Source organism: Lepeophtheirus salmonis, chromosome 8 (genome assembly GCF_016086655.4).
Source record: "Lepeophtheirus salmonis chromosome 8, UVic_Lsal_1.4, whole genome shotgun sequence".
NCBI lineage: Eukaryota > Metazoa > Arthropoda > Copepoda > Siphonostomatoida > Caligidae > Lepeophtheirus > Lepeophtheirus salmonis.
In genome coordinates, this window is record NC_052138.2 from 17,975,949 (window position 1) to 18,003,563 (window position 27,615).

Consider the following 27,615-nt stretch of genomic DNA (forward strand, 5'->3'; position numbering starts at 1 on the left):
TAAAAAAAAAAGAAAAAAAGTGGCTCTCGTGTTCCATCACCAACTCTTGACGAGATTGTATCTTGATAAAAATTTATATGTTGTGGAACTTGTATCTCAAGGTATTATTGTATATTTACTTCTACCTTTTCCCATAGCAGATCTTAATTGCTGCAGATGGTTTGTTTTTTTAATATACAGGGTAGCGTAACAAAATGTGGACTGTTAATTAATGTTAATTTTCTCATTAATATAGTAAGGTTTAGTAATTATTTTTTGACATTCTGGTTCAGCCATCCTTTGTGCATAAACAAACTATAATAAACAGTTCTTCATCTTGTCAGTATGAGTGAGCAAGAAGGCAAAAGAGCAACGCATCTTAGATCTCCTAGATGCTGAAGTTGTAGGGGCAATGATGATTAAATTAAAATGGGCTCCAAGTGCCTGGTTTTCAAGATGGCCAAGATGAATAACGATGGAGAGGGCCTATCCGAAAAAGCAGGAAGTGGAGGGCAAAATTTAAAGAGGGATCCAGAGTTCATGTCTAGTTTGGAGAAGAGTACGTGGCTGTAGGACCACCAGGAGGACCGTGATGGGCAATTTGGGATTGTCCTCATTTTTTTTATTATTAAATTTTTTCTAAATCAACCTCTCGAGTCACCGCTTTGCTCTCCAACCTTGTACTACTGCCTGACTAAACCGAACTGCAAATAAAAATCCCTAAATGTTGTTTCTATGCAATTATTTTACTACGGGTTTAACAAATAACAATTGTTGTTTAGTTGAAAAATTAATGACTCAAGTTGAATCGATAAGTCTGTCGACACAACACTACATATACCCTCAGATGATGATGATGCAATGAAGAAATTCCATTGTGAGTAGTTTGGTATAGCTAGATAGCTTGGAATGAGGGGGGAGGGAGAGGAAATCCTTATACTGTTCATATTCACATTTCAAAAATTTATTTGAAGACAAGTTATTTCATAATTTTTAATGTCTTATGAATATATGTATGTACATTTACCGATGTAAGTAGTCTGATCTGGTGGTAAATAAGGCATACATAATAATCAATCGAAGTTCATTGTTTGATATCCTTGTAGGGTTTTTATATGTTATTGAGAACCTTTGGAATGTATTCCGCTCAATCATAAATCCCTACAAATATATAGAATTGTAAATAGTAAGCGTTTATAGAGGGCAATTTTTGTGTGTGTCTGCAACCGTGTCGTAGCTAGACCATGGGGGGGGGGCAAATTTTTAACATATCTTATATATAGATAAGTCTTTTTTCCTGTTATTTATTTTTGAATTCAAAAAGAAGGTAATATACATAATGTATATGTCAAAGATAATTTTATTTATCCATCTTTCTATATTAACCTTTATTGGTACCATTTCATCGTACCAATAATAAACCCCTCTACATATAAAAGAACTATGCAAAAAATAAAATTTTCACTCGTCACAGTAATTATGTAATCAAATTAATTGGGATACAGAAAGAGTTTGGATCGAATTAATTATAAGAGTTTTGTAGATGGTCACTCAGTCACCTATATGAAAATATTGCAAAGTAGTAAAGGTTTTGACTTATGTTACATATCAGGTTTTAAAAGGAGAGAGGGGGGAATGGTATTAAATAATACATAACATAGATGCAATCTATGTATTTAACAATAAAATCAAGTCAATGATGTTTGTTTTTTTGTTTTTTTTTTTTTTGCATGTAGTTTGTAAAAAATGAATTGTTGTGGAAATATATTTTGGTATTCAAACATTGTGTAAAAATATGGGATTAAGATTTTCTATTTTTGAGGGGGAAATATACAGATGTATATCTCCCATTTTAACGGTATGACTAGTGATTCTAAAATGCAGTATTTTGGGCATGTTAAAAAATAAAGAAAGAGAAAATCAACTCGGTTACCTTGACAATTTGAATAATATTTTAGAGGAGAGCAGCTTAGATGTTATGACGTTTCAGTAGATCAGCTACAAGCAGCTGTTAAGGATGGGAGAGGAGAAGACGGAAATGAAGAAGGATAAAGGCAAGAATTACTCAGATGTCGATCCTCAATTCTACTCTGAGTCCAACAAAGACTTACGATTATAACTCCACAAATAAATCCTCAGGATCACTTTCTTTCTTTTATGTGCACATGCAAATGTTCAATCCGATTTTGTAATGATAACTTGTATTTATTAGAAAAGAATGATGGATTCTAGGGAATTAAATAATAATGATAGGAGCTTAGGAAATAAAATAAAAAATGCAACTGATTAGCATAACTATGCATGACAAGGGATGAAAATAGGGAGTATTTTTTAGTTGTTGTTGTTTTTTTGAGTTGGTAATCATGAAGAATGAATTTTCTTTTCCTAAGCTCTTGTTCTTAATATCATTTAACTCTTGAGTAGTGAACTTTATTTTCTACTACATTCAATGAAATTCAAAACCTAATTGAACATTTTCATGTGCTAATAAAAGACGCAGAGTGGCCTGAAGGATTTGTTGCGGAGTTACAATTATATCCTTTTCTCCTTCTTCTCTTGTCACAGCGGATTGTAGCTGCTCTAATGAAACATCATGAATGTTCCTCCTAAATATTCTTGATAATGTCAGGCTTACAATGTTTATTTTTAGTTACTTTTTTTTTTTACAAGCATCTAATAGTCCAAAAAATTGGCATCAAGAAGTAGCCGTATCCGTGGTTATAGTTAGGCGCCTTAGAGCCAACCAAATCAAGAAAATTTAATGGATTATAATTTAAAAAAAATATTTTGTGATTTTCTTAACATATAAAATATTACACGCATGGTTTAATATATAATAATTACTAAAGGTATTTAATGTATATCAATGTACATTACAATCAGTGAGTAAAATAAATCAATTTATCAATATTCTCGTCAGAAAATGAAGATCCTTCTTTTACTTGTACTCTTATAAACTATGCCTGACAAAAACTAGAACACTAAAGTAATACTTATATCATTTATCGAAGGGATATTGTGATGGCGGATGGGCATTTGGTATTTTTAAATGTAATAATAAATTATTATTATACCCCTTGTTAAAGTGAGTTGCTTGTTATATCATTTCGGGGGAGAATAATCAGCTATACAATAGACAGTCGAAATGTATTTCAGAGACGTCAAGGGCCCCACAATTTGTATAATTGCACGTAAGTACATTTTAGTACATAAAGATTCATAGTGTTTATATTAGAGTTAGATTCTAGTCTAAATTTTGGAGGTCGGTCAAGTTTTGCTAATTTTTGCACATGGGTTCTTCTTTTTAATACATGATCAACTCTTTGTTTAATCAATACTATAAATTTGACAAATCATTACCACAATGTTTTGAGCTCAAGTACAGTCGATTTGTATATATATATATATTGTGGAAATAAATGTAATTTTATAGATAATGGTCGACTGATTTAGTAAAGTAAATTTTTTCAAGTTAAAGTAATACATAGTTTCATTAATTTTAGTTTATATATTTTAAGATAAGGATATAATTTTTGAAAGTAAATAAGCACTTGTCATGTTCACATTTTATAACAAGAAAAGAGGTTATATCTTACATTACTTTTTCGAGGAAAACCTCATAATGCACTTGACACTTGTTAACGAGAAACTTAGACACTAAGTTTTTTATTATATATTGTACATACAAATCTATAATTTGTTGGATAAATATTAATTCTTAATATGTCGTCATAAGGAAAACCCATCTTGATATAGTAAATAGCTCACATTATTTGACAGTGCTATGGATATTGCGGCTTTGAGGAAACACTGCATATAAGTATTTGTACACTTAAGATTTAAAAGATTATAAGTTGTATGACCAGGATTGAATAATCTGAAACAGACACTGGCACTGGGCTAAATTCAGGAACATACTATACCTTGTTTTTCGGTATAGAAAATTCGTATTGGAGCTTGCCTACTTGCCCCACCCTAAACCACGCTACTAATTTCTCTCAAACTGTAGTAGATTTATTTTAGTTCAGTAAACTTTGGGATTTCTTGGTTTTGTAGAAATATCAGGGGTCTATTTTTTAAACATTTAAATATATGTTTTCCAAAACAACTTTGGAGCTGATAACCATTTAAGAATTTACATAATCAACCAAATCGAATCACACCAAGTTTAGCTTTCTAGCATAATTACATTCAAAGTGACTAAGGTCCTAGATATTGTTGTTAGTGTAGTGATTCTCAAAACTTTTTATATTGCTAACCATCTGAAAAAACGTCAATATATCAAAGTACCACCATTTTTTAAATTATCAGAATGGGACATTTTTTATAGAGAAAATTATTTAAAACATTTAAATGCCTTTCTTGTATGAAAAATATTTTTTTATGGAAATCATATTTTTTTTAAATCTCATTTTACAGCAAAATTTTGGTTGTTGGGAACGTTATATTTCCTCCTCTGTTCCAACCATCTACTCCAACTTTTCCGTATCACAGTTTGTAGAGTACAATATATCCTTTACTTCATTTAATCATCCTTTGGTATATTGTTTACAGATATAAGAATCCTATAAAAAGTCAAATCTAGTATAATAATCACCTGTTTTAAGCGTGTCATCACACTAAGTGACCATATTTAGTTTTCAAATTGGGAATCGTAACAAAATAGGAAACTTGATTTAATAGATCCCAAATTCAGTTTCCCTTGCATGACCGCTTAATACAGGTTTGACTGTATTTGCTATTTTTTGGCCATTTGTTTTGTGTTTACTTCTCAAAGGTAAATGGATGATGTTTTTTCTTTCTTAAAGAAATTTGGTTCGTAACAACTGAGTACAAAAATATCCATATTACTAAAATATAAATAAGGAACAAAATCTGCAAAAAAAATATTTTTTGTACAAAATGAAACAATGATGAATTCAAATAAAAAAGAGAACTGAATAAGAGACCCAATAATGGCCTTTTGAGTAAAAATATTCTGTATAATGGATCTATTATTCCCTCATGATGGATTACAAAATGTATATAAATACGTATAACATAACGTTTTGATATTTGTCAAGAAATCTATATACATATGTTGCTGGTTAACACGAAAGCAACCCTGAATAATTATTTTCTTAAAATGGAGTCTGGACTACATTTGTGTTCCTTCAAGAAAGATCGTCCATTTTTATTAACAAATTCTTATATAAATTCTTTGAAGTCTCCGCAAATTCCACTTGAAGTAACAAAAATTCATCTTCACAATGAAAAAATGATGGATTTTATTTAAAATGGCATATCGGGGCCAATTAACCTTCTAATAAATCAAATGAAGTTTCCCAACTATAATTGATATTCTGGGGTATTTCAACTCTTCCTAGAATACAAGGCCTACAATAGCAGTAAAAAAATACTTTTTCAAAAATCTTTTAATATTCAGATATAACTTCATTTAGTACTTGACCCCCCACTAATCAAGAAACTATAATTCGTATTTCGTTGGATACAACTTGTGAGTTAGAAAAAAATTATTATGTTCCACATGAAAATAAATCCATTTTCGAGGTTAAGTGTTGAAATTCTTAAAATTCCCTAATAATGAATAATAAAAAATTTAAGGGGAAAGAAATCAATTCAAATATCTACTACAATATCATATTATATTTGTATGTTTGTATTACTTTAGACATAAAGTAAAAGTTGTTTAGAATTCTGAGTCACGTACCTAAGGCTATGTTTTATTCTGATCATACCAGATTCCTGGGCTCTAGAGGATAAGTTTTTTTGGCTAATGAGTTGATTTTTTTTTTTAATATATAAAAGAAGATTGATTCGACGTTTCTGAATGTTTTTAATGTATAGGTTTTCTATTCGAACATGCAACGAAAAAATTAAAAATCCAAACGAATTATTGTACTAATGGAAAAAGGGAGAACGGTTATTGAATACGAATTAAAAAAGGGAATTAGGAAGAGGATTAGCGAGTTAGTCTAATTATGTATCTTCATTATGGTTGAAGGAGAAACATATTTCTAATGATTATGTTGTCTATGGACAATTTTTACTAAATTCTGTAGTTATTTAAAGCATCAATAAAATAATTTGTAGTAAAATATTTAATACGGGTACGCCCAAGTAAACATATAAGACAATATAGATTCTCAAAACTCAAAATTTTGTCTCCAACCTATAAAAGAGTAAAAATACTCACAAATTCAAATCGTAATTTCTCAAAAACCAGGTTTGATATGGAAAAAAATTAGAGAATTGGGAGTAACGCGTCAAGAAAATCAAAGTTCTAAAATTAAATATAGAATTAAAAAAGATATTTTTGCTTTGATTTTTGCAATAGATAGAAATATGTGTATGAAAAATTAGTTAGCAAATAACGTTAACTTAGTTAAAGCTTGTCGCCACAGCAAGAGGTCATATTTTACAAAATAGGAAACCTTGCTTAAGAAGTCACTTGCACTAGGTTGTCCCTTCTTCAGTCTCCCTTCCCAAGCTGATTAATACAGGTTTAATTGTATCATTTAAATATGAAGGAAAATTATAGTAAATTGTACATTTCAATTTTTTTTTGATTTTTGTTCAAGATTGTTTATGTGTTGACTCACTACTAGTGTAGATAGCATTGTTGAGACCCAGTCACGTCTTAAGTGATTTTGTTGCTAGACGGATCTGGACTGGAGTTCATTCCAGATAGAAATTAAAATTGTAGACTTAATATTTCTTTTGTAGATCGATTTTTACTACGAATTAGACCCAAAACAAAGTTGGACGGAATTAGTTCAAATTATAACGTTCTAGTAACAGTCTAGGATTTCCAGACCAAACCCCAAAACCAGAAGATAGGTAGAATGTGCAGAAGACGGGTTTGATTTTCAACTTTTTTTCGAATTTGGATTACGGATAGTGCGAAAAAGTATAACCTATAACAGCCATTAATAAAGTTTTTTTTCTGCATCTAACCTATAAGAAAATTTTAATGTTTCCTTTCTGTAAATGTAAAAATAAAGGATGTGTTATAAGCGGATCATCAACTTTATCTAACTTTTTCTCCTTTTTTGTTCCATAGGACAATTTCAAAAAAAAAAAACTTGTAACAAACAAACAAACAAAGGTGTACTAGCTAAAAATGACATCGTAGAACAATTTCATTTTTCTACTATGTTCCGTAATCGAAATACGAAAAAAGTTGCAAATCAGACCGGTCTAATGTGCAGTCATACCTTACTTAATGGCAAGTTCTGAAACATTTTAATGATTTACAGAATTGTTAGAATAATTGAAAATATAAAGTGTTAAATGATGAATTACATCTTTATCAAAATACCTATAGCTACAATACCTAGGTATACAAAGCTATGTAACGTAGACAAATTGAATTTGTAAAATCAACATCTTATTCCCCCCTTGTTTAGATAATAAATCTTTAAAGAAAGAGAAACTTTGACAGGGGGAGGGTAAGATACTCACTCCGACGACGACCTACTTGATTTATTTCATCAATTCGAAAAATGAGAAAAATTTTGGAGCATTCAAATTGAGAATTCAACAAATAAATACATATTCTTTTATTTAAAAAGAAGTAATAAAGACAGGTATTTATTGTATTAGAGTATTAAATACAAAAAAAATACACGCAGTTGGTTTTAATGACTCCCAACTAACAAAACATTTTGTTATTTAATTTTTTTGCTAGGAATATTTATATATTGCTACTAATTATATATAGTGTGATTGTACGTATATTAAAGCTTAATAAAATTACATTTTCAAAGAGAGCAGAATTGCTTTAAGGAATATTATTTCAATTACTTCAACAGTATTAGAGATAGGACGTATCCACATTTTTTCAGATCCGGTTCGGTTCGGATCTTTAGAATATTTTAGGAAATTTTGGGTACTCGAACTGATGGATCTAAAACCATAATTAAACGGATACTTAGCCCGAATATTTAGGGCATTTTATCCAAATTTCAGACTTAAAAAAAAAGGATCCAGATTAAGGTTACATTTTTATTGGTTACTGATTCAAAACAATCAATATCCCAATGGTATTACTATAAGAACATAATTATTAGATGTTATTAGAATTAGTGGTAGGAATGAAGACCGGAATCTCCTCCAGGTCAGTCTGGATCCGGTACTGAGCAGTTCCGTCTAGGTCAGTCTATATCCGGTAAAATGCAACCCTTTATATCAGTCATAAAAACTTATAAAGTTTTGTCATTGAACTTTATTTTTTAATCAGTTTTAGTACTGACAGTCCAAATCACCGGTTCCGAGGGCTGATAGGACTGGCCAAAGACTGGACTGGACATAATAAAAAAGGACTGACATAACACTGATTAGAATTATTGTTAATTCAGCCCCTAAATCAGTTGTTATTCAGCCAATTCTTCCATCTATGAAATTATTATTTAATTTAAGTTACTAATTGTTCGCAGCTATTTTATAATCTGTAATAGTTTGTGTACCCAAAACCATTTCGGCTCTTGGATCTCAGATCTTTTCGAATAATATCATTTTACTAATACCGTTTCCAGTTACTTCGGATCCGGGTCCAGAACACATTTTATCTCTAACTAGTATACTAGGCATTAATCTCTAACTAGTATACTAGGCATTAATTAATTGTTAAAAATTTTATTGCTCATGATATTATTTGGGTAAAAGTAACTTTTGAAAAAACAAATTATTTCATTTTTACATATGTACAACCTATTAGCATGGTCAATTTAAATGGATTGCTCCACGAGGAAGCGGATTTGACTTAAATTTGGTATATGATATCATTGATAGTAGCCTACAAAGAAATGAAATATTGAATCTGCAATTAAATCCAACTCTAAAGTTCTGAGGCCTTAAGGATGAAAAAAAATAGGACATTGATAATTATTTGATAATTGATTAATCGTAAACGAAAGCTATGATAGGCAAGTACAATAAATCACTGAAATGATATCATTTAGATAAAAAAACTTATTTTCAAACTTTTAAAAAAAAATTCTTTTGAAATAAAAAAGTTAATAATGTTCTTAAATATTTTAAGGTTGAGGTTTTTGGATTTTATAAATATATAAATCCAATGAAAAAAGTGTAGTGTTAAAGTCATGCTATGATTTATAAAAATCATAGCTTCATCTACACAGTAAAAAAGAAAACAAGATGCTTCATCCAACATACCCTTGTTTTGTAAAATAGAATAAATACATGAAGCTATGATTTAACATGAAACATGTCAAATTAGTTATCATCAATCTGTTGATGGTGTATTTTATTATTCTTATCTATGGTCTATATGTCATAATTAGTTAGGCCAAATATCTTCTTTTACGTCGGAGGGTCCTTTTTTTCAATGCCCTGTCATATAATTTTTTTAAACACAGAAATTATTTTCAAAAAAGAATGATTTCAATTTTTCTTTCTTAAAAAAATCTAAAAATGCTTTAATAAAAAATTAAAAACAAATGTCCTTCCTATTGATGTTATAGAAATGGTCAATCTAGCCTCGATGTTTGTACATAATTGATACTCAATATATATTTGTAGATACAGATTTGCTAAGGGTCGTTGCCACATGGGGAGGAAGTGACACACTCCCCATGGAAATGCCACTCGGAAAATTTCTTACAATTTGTAGCTTTTAATACAAAAATTGGAGAGAAAAAAGTTTAAAATTTCAGAATACTAATAATAGAAAAAAAAAGATTGTTCATTCAAAAATATATACTTTATAATTAAAAAAATTAGGTAATTAAAAAAATATAAACATAAAATGTTTAAAGAATAAAAACTCAATACATACAGATCCTTTATACCTTCATATTTTAACAATTATTTTTTGTGTGTTTAGGTTGAGTCTGCTTCAGTTATATATGTCTGCAATCTCCTTTCATTTCAAATACAACTGTAAGTGGTTTTCAGTGAATTAAAATCAATGATTCCGTTTGATGAACAAATAAAGAAAACGCTAATTTTATTAGAATGATCGAAGATTTAATATGTATATGAAAATAACTTTTGCAACGGCAAATAGATTACAAATTAGGAGTAACTTCGATCCGCCAATGTCCCTAGCAATAAATAAAAATAACTACTACTCACAAAAAAACATTGGTTTAAATTACTCGAGAGTAAACGATTCATAATATTCCTCCTCTACCAAATAATAAATATTTGCCAAAGACCTTTAGTGATGAAAATATGAGACATAATATATATTATTTTGACAATTTTACAAATTATTTTCGACAAAACTATTAGCAATAACAGTGATAATTTCATACAATATACGTCTTGAAGGAATCAATATCAAGGACCAAACTACACAACGAACGAAAGAACGAAATTCCCCTTTCCAAATACGTGAAAACTAACCTTGATGAATTAAGTATTTGTAGTTCACATACTTGAGCACAAAACAAAAACACGATAATTAATGAAAAAATCACTATATAAATAAATATTTTTTTAATATAAGAAAAAACACCCAAAAACTTCACTGAGAATCAAAATACTCTTTCTATACGAAAATATTTGATATACTAAAAATACATTCTGCGAAATAAAAAGCTCGGACTTAAAAACTACTTTTAACCGTTTGCGCTTCCTTTACTCGCGGGTCTTTATGGCGTGCTTGCGTCCGAATAATGTTGTTGTTAATATTTTGAGAGGAAGATAATACTGTATGGAAAATATTATGTATGTATGACTTAGGTTGTTAGGTATGTATTAAGAACTTGAGAAAGTAGATTGAATGTTCTGATATCTTATTATGTCTAATGTTCTGGGAATCAAAAGTGCTGCATAAATTACAACAAAAACTAATGTTTGTGTATAAGAAAGACTTATATAAAATATTTAGACTCCCTACCCTTTGAGTCCCTAAATTATTTTATTTTTTATGACAAGACCGTTCCTTTATTGCATGTTTATCCAGGATTTTATAAAAAAAAATTCAAGTGTGACCCTACTTTTGTTGTTTCTAAAACAATGGATCAAAAAAAAAAAAAATTGTGTTTTAATTTGACACTGCTTCTTGATGGGAAAAAATACCGTGCAATCTAAGCAATAGCTTGAAAAGTGTTATGGATACTCCTCTTCATAAAGCGAATAAAAAAATTGGTTTTATTTTGGTTCCAGTAAACTTTTATTGTATAATTAGATAATTATAAACTGTGTTTCAATTAATGGATTTTTTTTATTATTCAAGAGTCAACGTATTTCTTAAAAACGTATCATTCCATATTATTTGATCAAACAATGTTAAATAACTCTTTCTTACTAGTTGGGATAATTTTTACAAGATTTGATGATATTTTTTGTGACTAAAAAACTATAATTTTATTTTTATTATTCATCATTATTATAAAGAACATTTTAAAAATCATAGATTCTTCTATTTGATTAGTCATGCGTCTCTTGGTTACGGATGAACTGCTAGACCATAGCATCGGGTTTGATACTATTTTCCTTCTGCAGCTTACTTCTTTTGGCCAACTGCATAAACAGTCCGTGAAGAGGTGCTCCTAGATGTTTCTACAATTTAATACAATCAATAAGATTATAAAAAGATTTAATCATTACTTCTTTGGTCCTCTTTTATATTGCATTAGACACTGTACCGTAGGAGCGAGTTTTTAAGTATATCAATGGAAGCCTTATAAAAGAAATTACAGCAAACTTAGTCAAGATTTGGCCCATATAACTTGGATCCCTTGATAATGAAAATGTTGTCGAGGGCGGGAGTAAACTCTTCCGAAACACTTTCACAAGTCAAAAGGAGAAATGGTTAGAGGATAACAACCTCTTTATTATTCACCAATAAATCTTTGAAAGAAAAGAGATTAAAAAATTCTCCTTCTGTGGCTCAGAGGAGAAATTATCTTTTCATTTATTTTACGAATGTTGGAAAGTAAGCCACGTGGTAAGCATGGCTATGGGGCTCTTAGAGGCTTTGATTCTAACATCGATTGATTGATTGGTGATGACATCCCATTCCTATAAAACATTCTACAAAATCTAGCTAATCATTTCGAAAGTCCTTCTTATCCTCTACTCTGCAATTTAAAATGTATCCATGATGCCTACAAGCCTCGATAAGTTGGTCCGAAAATAATTTCATCTTATGAAGACGTTAAGGAAAAGGGAAACCTTGTTATGTCTAGGGAAAGACTCAATGATTAACCTACTGCATAGCCCTTGCTCCTCCTCAGGGTCCGAGGTTTTAGCTAGTTTTTATGCGTTATTCACATCTAATCAAGTTCTTACTATATAGAATAATTTTTTAAAGAAACGATGTTCATTCGTATTTTTTAAATATTTTGTGCATTATGTTCATTTTAGAAGTGTTGAAATAAATCATTATTGGTTGAAAAAAACAATCAAAGATTGAAAAACATCAAAATTAACGACTTTTAATACTTATCAAACTACTGTAAAAACCTTCAAAAAAATTATATAAAAAAGTTGAACATTTATTTATAGAAGTTATTTTGGCTTTTATTTAATTGAAATAAGATTAGTTTACGGGGAAAATTATGTAAGAATTAAGGATATAAAACACTTTGGAATTAAAATAAATTTTCGTATTTTAATTGCTATAAAAGCAAAACGAAATTTAAAACTTTAATTTTGATCGACGTAAATTAAAGTAGAAAAAATATATACCATACATAATTTAATTACTTTTTTGATATATAAATTAGACTAATTTAACATTTTTATCTATTCTGATGGCAGTTTGATGTTTGACGTTGTAATTAGTTTGTAATCACGTGTAGTTATTTATTTGAGCAGGTCTACTAACCGTTTTTGAAAGTAAAGGGGCCAATAACTTTAATTATTAAAAAACAAAATCTGCAAAATGTTGGGTGTCCAACTGTCCTCATTTCTTCACGCATGTCTTCTTATTATATTCTGTCCAGAGTATTCAGGGAACTTTTTTTTAAATTTATACATAAAATGTACGATTTTTAAAGGATTTTCAAGGCGTAAAAAGAGAACATGTTTGTGAGTTGGTTTCCCTAATTTAATAGATATTTTATATTATTTTATAAGATATACAAAATATAAGTCAGTTTAAAAATAAGGAACGTTCAAAATCAAATTTTTTTTTATTAAAAAATCTAAGATAACAAACAAGAATGTAAATTTGACTTAAAATTTTACTCATTTACAAATATTTCAAAAATATGAACACGTTAGCTGTATGAGAATTGACAATTCTCAAAAACGTTGCCAAGTCCTCCCTACTGAATATTCAAAATGGTTTCTCAGATGAAAGAACTAATACTAAATCATAAATATGCTGATGTTCCTATCCATCATGCAAATATTCATTTAAATCATTGCATAAAAGTACCATATATATGCATAAAAATTATTCGGTGAAGTTAACATCTATCAAATCTGTGTAACTTCATTGGATATTCATATATTTTTATGCAATTTTAATCACATTTCTTCAACATTTCTTATAAGATATTTATTATGTAAATCTTTCAGTTATAAGTCATGTCCATAGATAAAAAAAAATATATAAACTATATAGACGATACATTTTTTATGGCAGTTTGCAGCGGGGTGTCTTCAGGATTTTATTTTTTGCAAAATTTAAAAAAAAATCGCACAGGCCTGAATTTTAATACATGACATTTTTTAAGAAAAGAAAAGTAAAAAAAAGTATTTTTAAAAGTTTTACTATTTTGAAATTTTATCACAAGCGATAATTTTTGGCTCATTACGATAAAAAATCCTTGATTTAATGGAAGGTTCAACCCTGCGGACGCCCCTGGCTTGAAATTGTGAGACAGGCGTTTTTTTAATATGAATTCGCAGGTAAAATAATTCAGCTGCTATAAAAAGAGATTGGGTAGGAGACATCCTTGATTTAAAGAACAAGTTTGAGCAGTTCAACATTAACCCTATTCATTGTTTTCACATTATTTGAGTTAATTAAAATTGATTAAATAATTGGTTAAAACAATATCCCAAAAGAAAGAAAAAAAATGGCCTCTCCTACTCGTAAATACTGTGACTGTTTTCTCTTTTCCAAATTTATCTTACAATCAAATCTTCTCGACTACCTCGCTCTTTCTTACAAAGCTGAATTTTAGATCAAGCTTATTCCCCACTTGTCACCTTTATGACCATAACATATGATATAATATACGCCAGATGAAGGGATAGTGGACTAGTTGGCAGAAAATTCCCTTTTTGGCATATTATTATGGTTGTAGAAGTATAATTGTTATATATTCAAAACAATACCGGGTGGTCGTTTGAAATCTGAACACTTACAAATTCAATAATTAATCAAGATTGATTGATTGAAAATAATTTGTATTTGAATATATTAAAGCATGAACAATTAGTTACAAAACAAACTTGAGCTCTCTAGCTTACGTACAAGTCGAGAAAATGAAAGTTAAACGTGATCGACGAATTTCTATTCGCGCACTCCAAGCAGTTGGACGTCTCCAGGACTGTCATCTACGCCGTTACAAACTCCTAAACGTTGGAGAGAAAGAAGGGCTCCTTCAAAAAAGCCAAAACTGGACCCAGAGGAGTTAAAGAAAACAGCCCAGGCAAATCCCCTAAAGTAAGTCCATGAGTGTTCATGCAAGAGATATCTGTCTTTCATACCAGACTGTCCAGAGAGCTATCAAATAAGTGAGTGAAAAGAACCTTGTGGGGGTGGAGACGCCACTTTTGACACCAACAATGAAAGAACCCCATCTCCTCTGTTGCCAGACTCTTTTGAGTTCTTTGAACTCTTTTTTGACACTCTTCCCCCCAGCCCTGATGCGAACACTCTCGCGACTACACCTTTTGAGTGCATGTCGAGAGGAAGGACTACAGTATCCGTCATCGAAGCACTGAGACCCTCAAAGCCATTGTCAGCCAGTACTGGAACGCCATGACAGAGGACTACATCCGCAGCGGTTGCCAACCCTTCCGCCGCCGGCTAGAAGCCATCATTGCCTCTAAGAGTGGCTACATTGATAATTAAGAGAGCTAAGACACACATCTATATATAGTATAAATTTTGTTGAAATTATGTCGTTAGTTAATAAATTACAGGGAGCGGGGATCAAATTGTTGCCTACTTTAAACCTTGATAACTTGAAGACGACATTATCAAATAAAAAACCGGTTACCAAATAGGAAAGCTATTCTCGTCAGCTGACGATACGTAGTTCAGTTAGCATCATGTCGTCATCATATGAGGAGATAAAGAGCTTTTGAGGTCCGCCGTAGTCATGGCATTGGTTAATAATGGAGGTGAAATCTCCAATTCAACGATTGCTTTAACCTTAGGAGTGAATTTACGGACTGTTCAGCGTATCCGTAAGAAGCTAGAGGACACCTGGGATGTTGATGCCACCATAAAGAGGGCACCCAAGGAGGTGGGCGGACAGGAAGGTCAGGGACACCGACTTTGTCGACAAGGTGAAGAAGATGGTTGAGGATGATCCTACCAGGTCCATGAAGGCCGGAGACAGGCCCTGGGTGTGGCAACAGGACTCAGCACCCTGCCATGTGTCCAAAATCTCCATTCAGTGGTTAACCGAGAACTGTTATGACGTCGTAACCAAGGATTTGTGGCCTCCTAACTCTCCCGACCTTAATCCTTTGGACTATTTTGTCTGGGGCTATGTCGAGAGACATACCAACAGACATCCCCATAGCACCAAGGCCAGCCTGATGGACTCCATCAAGGAGGTATTCGGCAACATGGACAATGAGATGGTCAGAAGAGCCTGCGGCCGGTTCAGAGGCCGTTATTGATGCCAACGGTGATTATATCGAATGAATGGCTACTCTATACCTATATGCTCGTCATAGTTTTAATTTTCAATAAAAAAGTTAAAAAAATGTATATTTTGTGTTGTTTTTTGTAGAAAAATATTTTGGCGACAATTTGATCCCCGCTCCCTTTATATATTTTCGAGGTTTAAAATTCAAAGTGTTCAGATTTCAATGGATCACTCGGTATGATATTTTTAGTATCTATTTCATAATATAGTTAATGGTACTTAAGCTGTAAAATATCAATTATAATGTTGTCAACTTTTTTAACCAACTGGCCCCATCGATGAAGCAAGATGACACTTTAGTGATGATCGATATTTAACAGTACTCATCGGTATAGTTGAAAAAAAAATTAATTTAGCTAAAAATATATATAGTAAAACCTTTATTAAGCGGTCAGGCAAGGGAAACTGAAAAACCGACTGCTTAGTACAGGTTCCCTCTTCAGCTAAGTTTCCTATTTTGTAACCATTCTAAATTTGATAAGTGGATATGACCACTTAGTGCGGTGATACGCTTAAAAAAGGAGCCATTAAACCAGATTTGACTATACTTAAATGATCTAATTAATTATTAAGCATATTTATAAATCATTAACAAATAATGAATAGATTTATCAAACTTAAAACTTAAATGCAGGATTTTTTTCCTTGGTCAAAAAAAAAAAAATATTCTCAAAATCTGTCAGTAACCCTATTTAAGTGGTAAAAAGTTTCAAATTACAAAAATTAACAATAATTCTGATCAAACATAATTAATAATAGTTGTTGGTCGTTGGTTTCTTTTCATATATAAGTATTCGAAATGTAATGTTAAAGGATTTTAATCTCGTGGAAGTTGTTATATATATATGTATCTATGTAATCTGTTATTGTTATTGTGAGATACTTTTTACCGAGCTTAGAAGATAAATAGATGTATAATACGCACGTACCTTGGTAGAAGTCTCTCGTATTTATTCCGTGATTATTCTAAGAATATATCCGAGATAGGATCGGATAACACATGGCGCAGTTGGCAGTCCTAATCGAACTCCGAAGATTTTAATTAAAAGAAGAAAAAGTCCTAGGCAACGTGAGACCAGAGGTACGGAAGAACTCCTACGAGAAGATAGACTCGTCTCCTTATTCCAAAGATGATCAAAATAGATCAAACATCTCCATTAATCGTTCTTCGAAGATCTAAAGGTGCACAAATAAGATCGTTTTACGCACAAATAACGAACATGAAAAGCTCATGGAGGAGGATATCCCGAATACTTTTACAATTAAGAGGACATTGGAAATAATAAGGAAAGCTTCCGAGAAATTTAAAGAGAAAACAGAGGAATGGTGTGTGCTTCTTGAGGAATCTTCTCCAGAATACGAACTTGAAGTCGAAAAGTCCATTGACATGGAAGAGAGATTAATTAATATTGAAGATCAAATAAATGAATATTTTGAGAGCAACTCACCTAGAAAAACGAGCGATTCCACCACACACGATTCTCCTAAAATTCACATACAACCACCAAATCAAATTATAGATGGAAATAGATATTCTGACTTCCTTAAGTGGTTGAATACTTGGAATACTTACGTTCGTTTGACCCACATGTGTAAAAAAAACAAGGGAAGAACAAATATCTATATTTTGGACTTGTTGTTCACCAGAATTCATTTCAAAAATTCGACATATTTTGGATATTCCAGCAAAAACAAGAAAATCTCTCGAAGTAGTCCTGGATGAAATATTCACATACCTAAAAGAAAAGAGAAAACTTACAGCAAGACGTTATAAATTATTCAGAACGAAACAAGGCCCCTTGAAAACATTTGACGAATTTTATTGTGAGTTAAAAATTCTAGCTGAAATTTACTAAATGAAACCAGGGTATTGGCTCGCATCGCTAGTATTATGTGAAACAAACAATGATGAAATACGACTTGTAGCTTTTGGAGAATACTCCTCAATTAGATATGAAAGACACCCTTACCTTATGTAGAACGGTTGAGACAGCGAAGAAAAATCAGAGCAGCTTGAACGACATAGTCTTGAGTGGAGTAAATGCATATAGGAAATTCATTGACAGGAAGGGATTCTGAAGAAGGAGTATCAGTCGAGGAAGATCGTTGGAGAGAAGTGGGAGTAAACTTTGTGGGAAATGTGAATTTGATTATTCTCATAGAAATGAGATGCCTTGTCCAGCAAGGAATAGTGAATGTCTGAGCTGTAAAAGAAAGGGACATTTTGAAAGAATGTGTAAATCAGCGAAGCAGAACTCCGTTAGGGTAATAAATTCTATTCAGAAATTAAAAACTAATAAAATACCAATGGAGATAATGGATACTTATGGAAATCAAGAAGTGGAAGTTGCAGTCACGTCTGATAGTGGAGCAATGGTTTCTATTGCTGGATCTAAAGTATTTAAAAAAATCAAATTTGATCGCAAAGGGTCTACTTTGGATCCAAAAATTGTTGGAGTGAATGGATCTTCATTGCATATTCTTGGTGTTGTACAACTCATCATGAAACATGGAAGTCGTAGCTATATGGCGACTGATGGTCAAAAAGGATGTGATCATGAAAGTAGAAGATAAAATAACAGAGTGGTCCCACCCCATAGTTATTGTACCTAAACAGAATGGTAAAGTGAGATTAACAGTTGACTTAACCAAGTTAAACTCACAGGTTAAGAGATTAGTTCATTCAATGAAAACTCCAAAGGAAAGCCGATTCTGAAATCAATCCGAGGTCCCAGTTTTTCACAAAATTTGACACAGTACATGGTTATTGGCAGATGTCCCTAGAAGAGAAAAGCCAGAAATTAACAACTTTTATTACTCCATACGGAAGATATTACTTTAAGAGAGCTCTTATAGGATTTATTTCTACGGGAGACGCAAATAATAGTCGAAATGACATAGCATTAGAAGGCATCCCAGCTGTTCATAAAGTAATCGATGATATCATCGTTGATGACAAAGATCTTGATAATCATATTAAGAAAGTAAGAAGAGTTCTAAACAGATGCAAGGAATTTGGAATCACATTAAGTCTAAAGAATTTTCAATTCGCGAAAGAAGAAATTGATTTATTCTGTTACAAAAAACAATAAGAATGGAATTGACGTCAACGAAGATAAATTGAATGATATTCGCAAATTTCCCACTCCTACAAACAGAACAGAATATAGATCAGTTATGGGTATGGCTAATCAATTAACATCTTTTACCTCAAAATTGAGCAAACTGGCCAAACAATTGAGAGACTTGTTGAAGACAAAGTATGAATTCAAATGGGAGTTAGTTCACTCACATGCGATGGACAATATTAAAGATATTTTACTTAAGCCACCAATCCTAGCACTTTTTGATCCGTTGAGAGAAACACGTTTAGAGACAGACGCATCAAGAACCAAAGGTCTTGGATTCAATTTAATACAACAGCATGGAGAAAGATGGAAACTAATTGAATGTGGTTCGAGATTTATCACTGAAACAGAATCAAGATATGCGATGATCGAGTTAGAAGCCCTTGCCATCTAGTGGGCCATTAAAAAATGTCATATTTACCTTAGTGGACTACTGCACTTCGAAGTAATAACCGATCATCCTTCTCTCTCCACTATATTCAATAACTATTCTTTAAACCAAATGGAAAACGCCAAAGTAGAGAAGATTAGAATGTGCCTTCAACATTACGAGTTCAAAGTATCATGGAAGACAGGAAAAGACCATATTATTGCAGATGCTTTGTCACGAGCTCGAGTAGATGATCCTGAAAGGGAAGAAGAAGAATTAGAAAGTGGAATGAAAGACACAATTAGATTAGCCATAATTAGAATAGCTGTAATACAGAATAAAATCCGAAATATTGGTTTCGTAGATCCAATCATTGAAGAGATACGAAATATAGGAAAAACGGATGAGACTATCGAGTACTCGTACAATTCGTGGAATGTGGTCTGAATGAAAAAGGATGAGTAGAAAAGCATTACCTAAGATTATTTAAGAACATGATCAAAGACTTAGCTGTTGAGGACGGTTTGGTATTGAAAGGAACAGGAATTGTCGTCCCTAAAGCGTGCCAAAAAGACATCCTTGCTAAATTACATTTGTCGCATCAAGGAATGAGGAAAACCAAAAGAAGAGCGAGACAGTCAGTATTCTGGCCTGGAATGAACAATGAGATTTACATGATTATTGAAAAATGTGAAACTTGCCAAAGAAAAGCACCTCCACAATGCCAAGAGATTCATGGACAGAACCTTAGATAAAAAATTCCAGCACACAGTAGTACATTGAAGAAATCGTTTCATGACATTCCAAATATATTGCATAACATCCGCAATAAATTCAAATTCTATTACGACACCGGTACTAAGGATTTATGTACATTGGATATTGGTAGTCGAGCTCGAATACAGAATCCTACAACAAAATTATGGGATAAAGTTGGAAGGGTTATTAAAAGACAGAATCGAACTTACAAAATACGTTTAGAAAATGGTCGTATATATGTAAGGAATAGGAAGTTCCTAAAAATCAGAAATAAAGATGAAACATCGTCAAATCATATCGAATCCCACACAAAAAGAAGACACCGGAAGAGCCCGAAAAAGAGAGTAACGTTCCAACTTAGTTAATTTATTATGACTTATGAGTATGCTTGTTGTTTGCATAATAAATTAAACGTAGACGCGCGAAACGGGGTGAAGAAGAAAAAAGGAAGAACGATATCGGATAGTACATACTGACATGTTAATATTTGTTTGTGATTTGAAGGGAAGAAGGATTGTTATATGTAATCTATTATTGTTATTGTGAGATTCTTCTTAACGAGTTTAGAATATAAATAGATGTATAATATGCGCGTACTTCGGTAGGTAATTTATTCCGTGATTATTCCAAGAATATATCCGAGATAGGATCGGATAACACAGAAGTATATTTTTGGGAATGTTTGTAATGTAACAGTAACATTCAATTTTGGGCCTAAGGTTGGTCCTTGTGGGGATAGAAAGGCTGTTGAAGGAATCTTTATCCTTCAAGAACTTCAAAGGCGCTTGTATTGCTTGTAGCTTTGAGGTACAACTTCCCTGCTTATCACACTTTCTCAGGAAGAAACGGCAGGAATTGCAGATCGAAGATGGAAGACAAAGATACAAAGGATACTAAATGTGCATATTTTTTCTCGTTTTGTTTTTTTATTGGTACTAAAACCCCACATATAAGATTCTATATCAATTCTGAGAGTTGAGAGTAATATTTTCAAGATACCATCATAATATGCAAAAGAATATTTAATGATATGGTAACTATGAGCTTAAACAAATTGGAAAAACTATATTGTTTTTGGGTAAAAATCATGTTTATGATCAAATTTAGGAATTGCAAAGTTGACAACTATGGTTCCTTGCCTCGAATATTTTATTCTTAACAGATTCTGAAAGCCAGATGTCAAGGCTTTTGAGTTTGGGGTGTCATTTTGGTGGCATATTTTTCCAGCTCACTGTGGGCTGATGTCTGAACTGCTTCCATGTGACCCTCCTCCAGCCCTGACATCAATCGAAAACGTGATTTTAATTTAATCAAGAAAATACATCTCAAAAACAATTAGTGATATCTTTAAATACTATTTTTGGCTATATCTTAATGCAATGCCCCAAGATACAATACTTTGCATCTTGGCGTATCTCGGAGAAGAAATGCTGCACCTCTCATCCAAATTTAGATTCGCTCCGAGCTGCCGTCATGACAGCGTGGTACGCCATGGACAAGGCCTTCATTGTCAATATATTTCAATGTGTTTCTCATCGTATCGTAGCTGTTATTCCTTGTGAAGAAAGCATATTGAATAAAAATATAGCCAAATATGGTATTTAAACATATCACAAATTGGTTTTGAAATGTTTTTTCTTGATTCAATAAAAATCACGTTTTCGCAATTTAGTCATGCTACTGCAAATTCTGGGTACATAGCGTGCCATCCTTTATTATTTACCAATAATCCATGCATGAATACATTATAAATTGTCTTCCTCGATGCCCCAGTCTGCTGCCCGATGTCCTTTTGGGACAATTCCGCTGCTATTTCAATCTTCTTCTCGTAATATGTGTTCATGGTGGCGACTACGATAAAGTTTCTTCCTAGCAATCGACAGCAAATTACGTGTTCTACAATATTGTTTATAGAAGAATTGTAAAAAATAACTTTTTACCTGCATAATAGAGATGATTAAAAAATAACTGTTGGTCCAGTTTCTATATAATCTGAACTGATTAAATATGCTTATTTTCGGCCTTTTAAATTAATCAGCAATCGGGCAAAGTTGTAGATATTGGCCGATTATTATATTTATATATAGGAGATCCAAATTTTTAAATTTAAAGAAAAATAGGAATAAAAGTTGTTAATTACTCATCTATTCAAATCCAAAAGTGGTCGATACGGTCATTTTTGCAAAGTATTTTACTTTTAATTAATATTCTTGATTCCTGATCTGACATTAAATGTTATAATGATCATGATTTTTGGAAAATTATTTATGATATACATATTGTCAAATACTCGCAAACTTGTATAAAATATTATGTGTAGCTAAACCACCCATCTATAGAATAAAAATAAACAGATAGCTAAAAAATTCTATGAAGAAAAATTATATTCCTCAAAGTTTTGGTAGAGGATCTGTTTTTATACACTGATAAAAAAAAATATGGAGTTGTTGGAGAAGCCATATTTGGGTTTTGTGTGTATATTCTTAATTTATTTTTAAGAATTAATTTAAAATTCATTTGCTAGAAGTTAAATTAATTTCGTCAATTTTTTTAGGGAAAAAAAGGTATATTGAAGATAATTATTTTATGATAAATCTGAGCAGGGGCAAATAAGGGTTAAGAAAAAAATAATAAAATATTATTGATCCCTTTCCAATGCCAACAAATTCCATTTATTTCGGAAACTATAAAAATTAACCAGAGTTGAGAATAGATTGCCTAGCAATGCCCCAAATTTTCCCCATTTCCCCCAGATCCCAACTTTTGAAAAGAAATAACAATTAAAAGTGGGATGATTATGGTGTCATCCATTTTTATTTTGCAGCATAAAACAAAAAAATGTAAATATTGAGAGACCTAAAACAAGCACGGAAATGGTTATAATCACTTTCTAAAATCAAAAATACACATACAATTGAGTAACATACACAACTCAGTCACCACTAAAAAACTAGATTTAAAGAACGTTCATAATAATAGTAACAAAAGACATTTCTCATATCATTCTTTACTTTTTCGGAATCTATCTATTATGGTCTTTAGTTTATGATAATATTAATATAACCAATCAAGAAGGAAAATATCGAACCAAATCTGAGGCAATGTCCAAATCCAAGGAATTTGCCCTAGGAAAACGCAAGGAAAAAGCTGCATATCTTGCTAGTTATGCTATGATTACCTTCTTAATTTCCCCGAATCGCATCTCATTGCCAGAAATAAGTTGACTTGCTTTAAGTACTCTAGTACTTATTAATGCATAATTTACTACAAGGATTTCATGGCTGAAATTCCTTTGTAGAGAAATCCCAAACAAAATATTCATTTGGTTTGAGTCAAACTACCAAGCCCAAAAACTTAGTTCCATAAAAAACCAACAAAGGATCTAATACCACTTGATCTAGTAGATCCATATATATAGTTAATGCTGCGTCAGAATCAATGGTAGTGTTATATATCATTTTTAAATGCAATGGTATTGGGCATAAATGCAGTTTGGCCGACCTAAGTATTAGTCTAGTTGTTTCATTGGTTTTCATCTCATGAACGTAAGAATTTATTTACTTGTAGTTTCAGTTTCCAGCTTTGCAGGGGTTTCATTCAGTCCAGTTGCACATAACGTAGGATTCAATAGATCTGTTTCAATCATGATGTAGGTATAAACTGAGCTATTTGAGATCACTGATCGCCACTCCTTTTCTGGATTGCAGGACAGATCAATATTAGGTTTTTGGTAATACAAGCCCTCATTTAACAAGGCCTCAACCTTCTTGGTCTCTTGAGTGCTGTAATATCTTTACAATGGAATAAAACGGGGAACCATTCCTCCTCCTTCTATATTGCCCACATTGCCACTCCTGGTACTGCAGTTGCACCATATAAAACAGAGAGAATTAAACGAGAATTGTATAGATCTATAGCATAATATCCTCCGTTGAAGAAATCTTAACTTGATAAAGGCATTTAAAGTTTTTATATTCGAATCTGATTCTCCATTTATCTCCTATTCTATATCAAGAACATTGATTTAACCCTTGATGAAGGAACCCTCAATTTCAGAATTTTCTTCAGGGTTTCATTGGCCCAGAGTTTCCCTAATATTCAATATTTTCTTAAATTTAGAAATGAAAGAGAGAAGAATCCTCAGTTGGGATTCTGAATTTCCTTCTACCGAGAAAGTGATAACGTCTGCATAAATATCTAGAAGGTGTCTGAAGTCTCCAAAATCTACACCAAAGCCAGAGAATTTACGCTGCAGTGTCTTGACAAATTCTTCAATAGAAGCCACAAACAAAGGAGGGGCTAATAGACAGCCTTGACGACAACTTCTCTGAAAACTGGGTTGCTCAAAGTTTTTCTTTCTGTCTGTATGAATGAATATTTGCAAACTACTTACCGGGTGTGCAGTATATAGTGCTTCCTGATGTAAATCATATAAATATCGTTTATATCAGAAATAATAATGTATCCATGGAACGACGTATTTCAATGGATAACGCGCTTGGTAGATTATATTGAATAATGTGCGTCTTGGTCGTTCCAAGAGAAACAAATGTACATTACGTTTATGGACTTCAAAGAAAATTCCTAGGTCAGATGGAGAAAATGTAATAATAAAAAGTTTACTTAATAATGAAATGTGGAAGTTGTGTGAACTGTGCATGTCAACATGACCTGATTTGGTTTGTTTTTGTTATTGGTCTCTTATACATAATATTCATAATTCATATGCATTTTCAGTATATGTTAAGATTTGAATTAAATATTAACACTGGTATGTTACAATTAGTTTTCTTTGTTTTTCTTAGTGAACAATCTAAAGACTAAAGTACGCATGAGTCATTCCAACATATTAATTTTTTTATTATTCTTCTTTCATTATTGAGGACAGAACACTTATGAATTGATATAATGATTGAATAGCTACTACCTACGTGTGAGTGTGCTCATAAAAAACGGAAAGTAAGACTATGAATATCTTGGGAATTATCTTCTATATTATTAAAGTAAAATTTGTCTTTTAGCCGACGCCTAATTACTCCAGGCAATGCCGTTACTACGCTAGAAATTAATAAAACCACTAATATCACGAAGATTTTGACAACTTTCACATCTTTACAACCTATATACATATTAGGTATGTAGATGTGAGGAGACATTTTCGAATATCCAATCTGTGATATGTTTTTTTTTAAATAGAAAACTCATATTTTTTTATGATTAACATACTCAAAGTGGAAACTATGTATTAACTATCATCAGTTTTTAGATTTCATATAAATGCATGTATATTACAAATTGTGCAAAATATCACACAATCTAAGGAAAAAAAAAATCATCAAAAGTTATGTTATTAAAATGGATGATGGCTCGTTTCGATGTTTTATAATTCTAAATATCAATTGAACTATATGTATTTTCCTTTACGTGATATATCATATTTTTTCTCGTAATAGGCTCACTATATTTAGATCACTAACTAACTGTCATAATATCAAATAATAATGCAATACGTTTCTTTTATTTTAATTTTTCAATAATGGCAATTCAATTCAATTATTCTTAAGGAATACGTTTTTTGAAAATATATTTGTAGTTTTTTGTAGTTAGAGAAATGATATTAAGGAATAGTCTTGTTTGTTTGTTTAGCTCATAGATACGCTCCACCAGATCGGAACTCAATCCTTTGAATACTCGTATCTCTCAAAAGTCGAATAGGAACTCCAAGACAAATCTGGTTATCGGACCATTTCTTCAACTAGTGCTGTTATTATGAGGAGTACGAGATGTAGTCCCCCTCCAAAGGGCTACGTGCCCCTCCCCCTCTCAACAGAAATATCAATATAGTCAAACCTGGTCTAACTGCTATCTGTATTAAGCATCTGACCGCACTATGCGTCAAATCCAGTTTCGCAAATTTAGAATGGTTACAAAATAGGAAACTTGGTTTATAAGTGGTTATCTGAACTAAGAAGTTTATTTTTCAGTTTCCCTCATCTAAATGCTTCTTATAGGTTTGATACAGTGGTGTCGCTATCTCCTAGGGGGGGGGACTCCAAACCCTCCTACAAAGTTTCTGAACCCCCTCCCCCCCAAAAAAAAAAAAATATATATAATACATATGAGCTGAAAAGTCATGGCTTCACATATAGATGGCTATTTTTTTTTTATTCCCTCATTTTCAGTTAGTACTAACCTTCAAAAAACAGTTTTCAAAATTTATCATAGGAAAAAAATTAAATAAATTATCTTTTCTAAAAAAAAAATTGTTATAATTTCAAATATTAAAAAAAATAAAAAATAAAAATGTCATTTCAAGTAAGTCACCTCCAAAAAAAAATCGTAGCCATAGCCCTGACCCTTTTAGAATGTGACATGCATTGGTCAGGTAAATCCATACACCCTTTAACTCCATCCTGATTAATAAAGGAAGCAGGTGGTGGGATGAAATTTTATTTAGAAGTTCTAATAATAAAAAAAAAAAATTATGCAATGTGTCTGTCATCTTTGCCAATACGAAGCCTAAAGGATTTGAAGGCCTGGACCACGTCCACAGGGGAGACTTTGTCCTACTACTTGATGATGAAGGCCTTCAAGGAATCGATGCTGTTGTGTGAATTTGCAGAAACATTCCTCTCCAACTCCCCCTAAAAGAAGTAATCCATCAGATTAACATCGGGAGAGTTAGAGGGTCAGGTTTGGGGGTCCCAAAATTCTTTCAACAAGTGTTGGGGCTTGCTGGCCTTGTGAGAGGGGGATGAGTCTTGTTGAAGCAAAAACTCAAGACTATTGGCCTCAGCTTTCATTCAAGGTACCCTTGGTCAGACAGGAGTTCACAGTACTTGTTGGCATCCACCCTCTCTTTTGGCTCGAAGAAGATGGGTGGGGCATGATCCCAAGGGTCATAATGCTGGCTAGAAACTTGGTTTTAAAGACAGGGGTGTTGTGGGATCTATTGACAGTCCATTGTTTTCATCCAAATAAAAAATGATTCGGTTACCATGGGACTTCAAATTGTTCAGGAATTTTCTAACGTGGGCAGCCTGAGTGGCCTTTATTTTCTCTGTAAGGATATGTCTTTAAAAGAGGGTATATAATTTCATCTTTAAGTCAGGGTTTATGTACCAGAAGACTGTTGCACGGCTTACTTGGTTTTTTTTGGCAAGAACGTTAATCCGGGTCGCAGGAGATGCCTTCACAGACCTACATTTTTAAGGTTTAAGTACATTTTTATCACTTCTGGACTTTTAAGATTTTTTTCTTATATACCCCCTCCTCCTTCCACCGGTTATAGACGTGGATACCCGAGCATCTTTTTGATGTGCACTGGGCCTACAAGCAAAATTGCGATGATGTTTTTCCTCCGGGTAACTTCTACCGTAAATACTAGTTTTGAATTAAAAGTTGTGCAACTAATTTAAAGCTAACGCTAAACTTCTCACTTTAAATTTGAAACAACCGAGTTAAATACTTTCCATATAGTTCAAGATGTAGTTAAACATGATCCGGATTTACCTGAACGACCCTGTACATATTTTAAGACTAATTCCATTTTAACGCCTTAAAG

General features: G+C 32.0%; 1 protein-coding gene and 1 long non-coding RNA gene across 13 annotated transcripts in view; both read right to left on the reverse strand.

Moving 5' to 3' along the window:
- The window catches only part of LOC121123099 (uncharacterized), a 325,625-nt gene extending 308,033 nt beyond the window's left edge, over positions 1-17,592 (reverse strand). For 4 of the 10 annotated variants that reach the window (XM_071890706.1, XM_071890711.1, XM_040718187.2 and 1 more), the window contains exons 1-2: positions 17,243-17,592; positions 16,724-17,157 (exon numbers count right to left, since the gene is read on the reverse strand). The gene's annotated coding sequence lies outside the window, so the exon portion shown is untranslated. Of the gene's footprint in view, positions 1-10,259; positions 10,533-16,723; positions 17,158-17,242 lie in introns of those variants that run through there. The other 6 variants (XM_071890710.1, XM_071890713.1, XM_071890712.1 and 3 more) reach the window with 3 other exon arrangements.
- Positions 17,593-18,391: 799 nt separating this feature from the next.
- On the reverse strand, positions 18,392-20,448 carry LOC121123100 (uncharacterized). Of its 3 annotated transcripts, none has more exons than XR_011781600.1 (6): positions 20,257-20,448; positions 19,627-19,943; positions 19,344-19,548; positions 19,004-19,263; positions 18,632-18,942; positions 18,392-18,574 (listed from the first exon to the last, which is right to left on the reverse strand). It is a non-coding gene; the product is annotated as an uncharacterized lncRNA (long non-coding RNA). The 3 variants fall into 3 exon arrangements; XR_011781599.1 differs by lacking the exon at positions 20,257-20,448 and adding an exon at positions 19,994-20,027 and having other exon boundaries at positions 19,087-19,263; XR_011781598.1 differs by lacking the exon at positions 20,257-20,448 and adding an exon at positions 19,994-20,027.
- Positions 20,449-27,615: the final 7,167 nt, after the last annotated feature.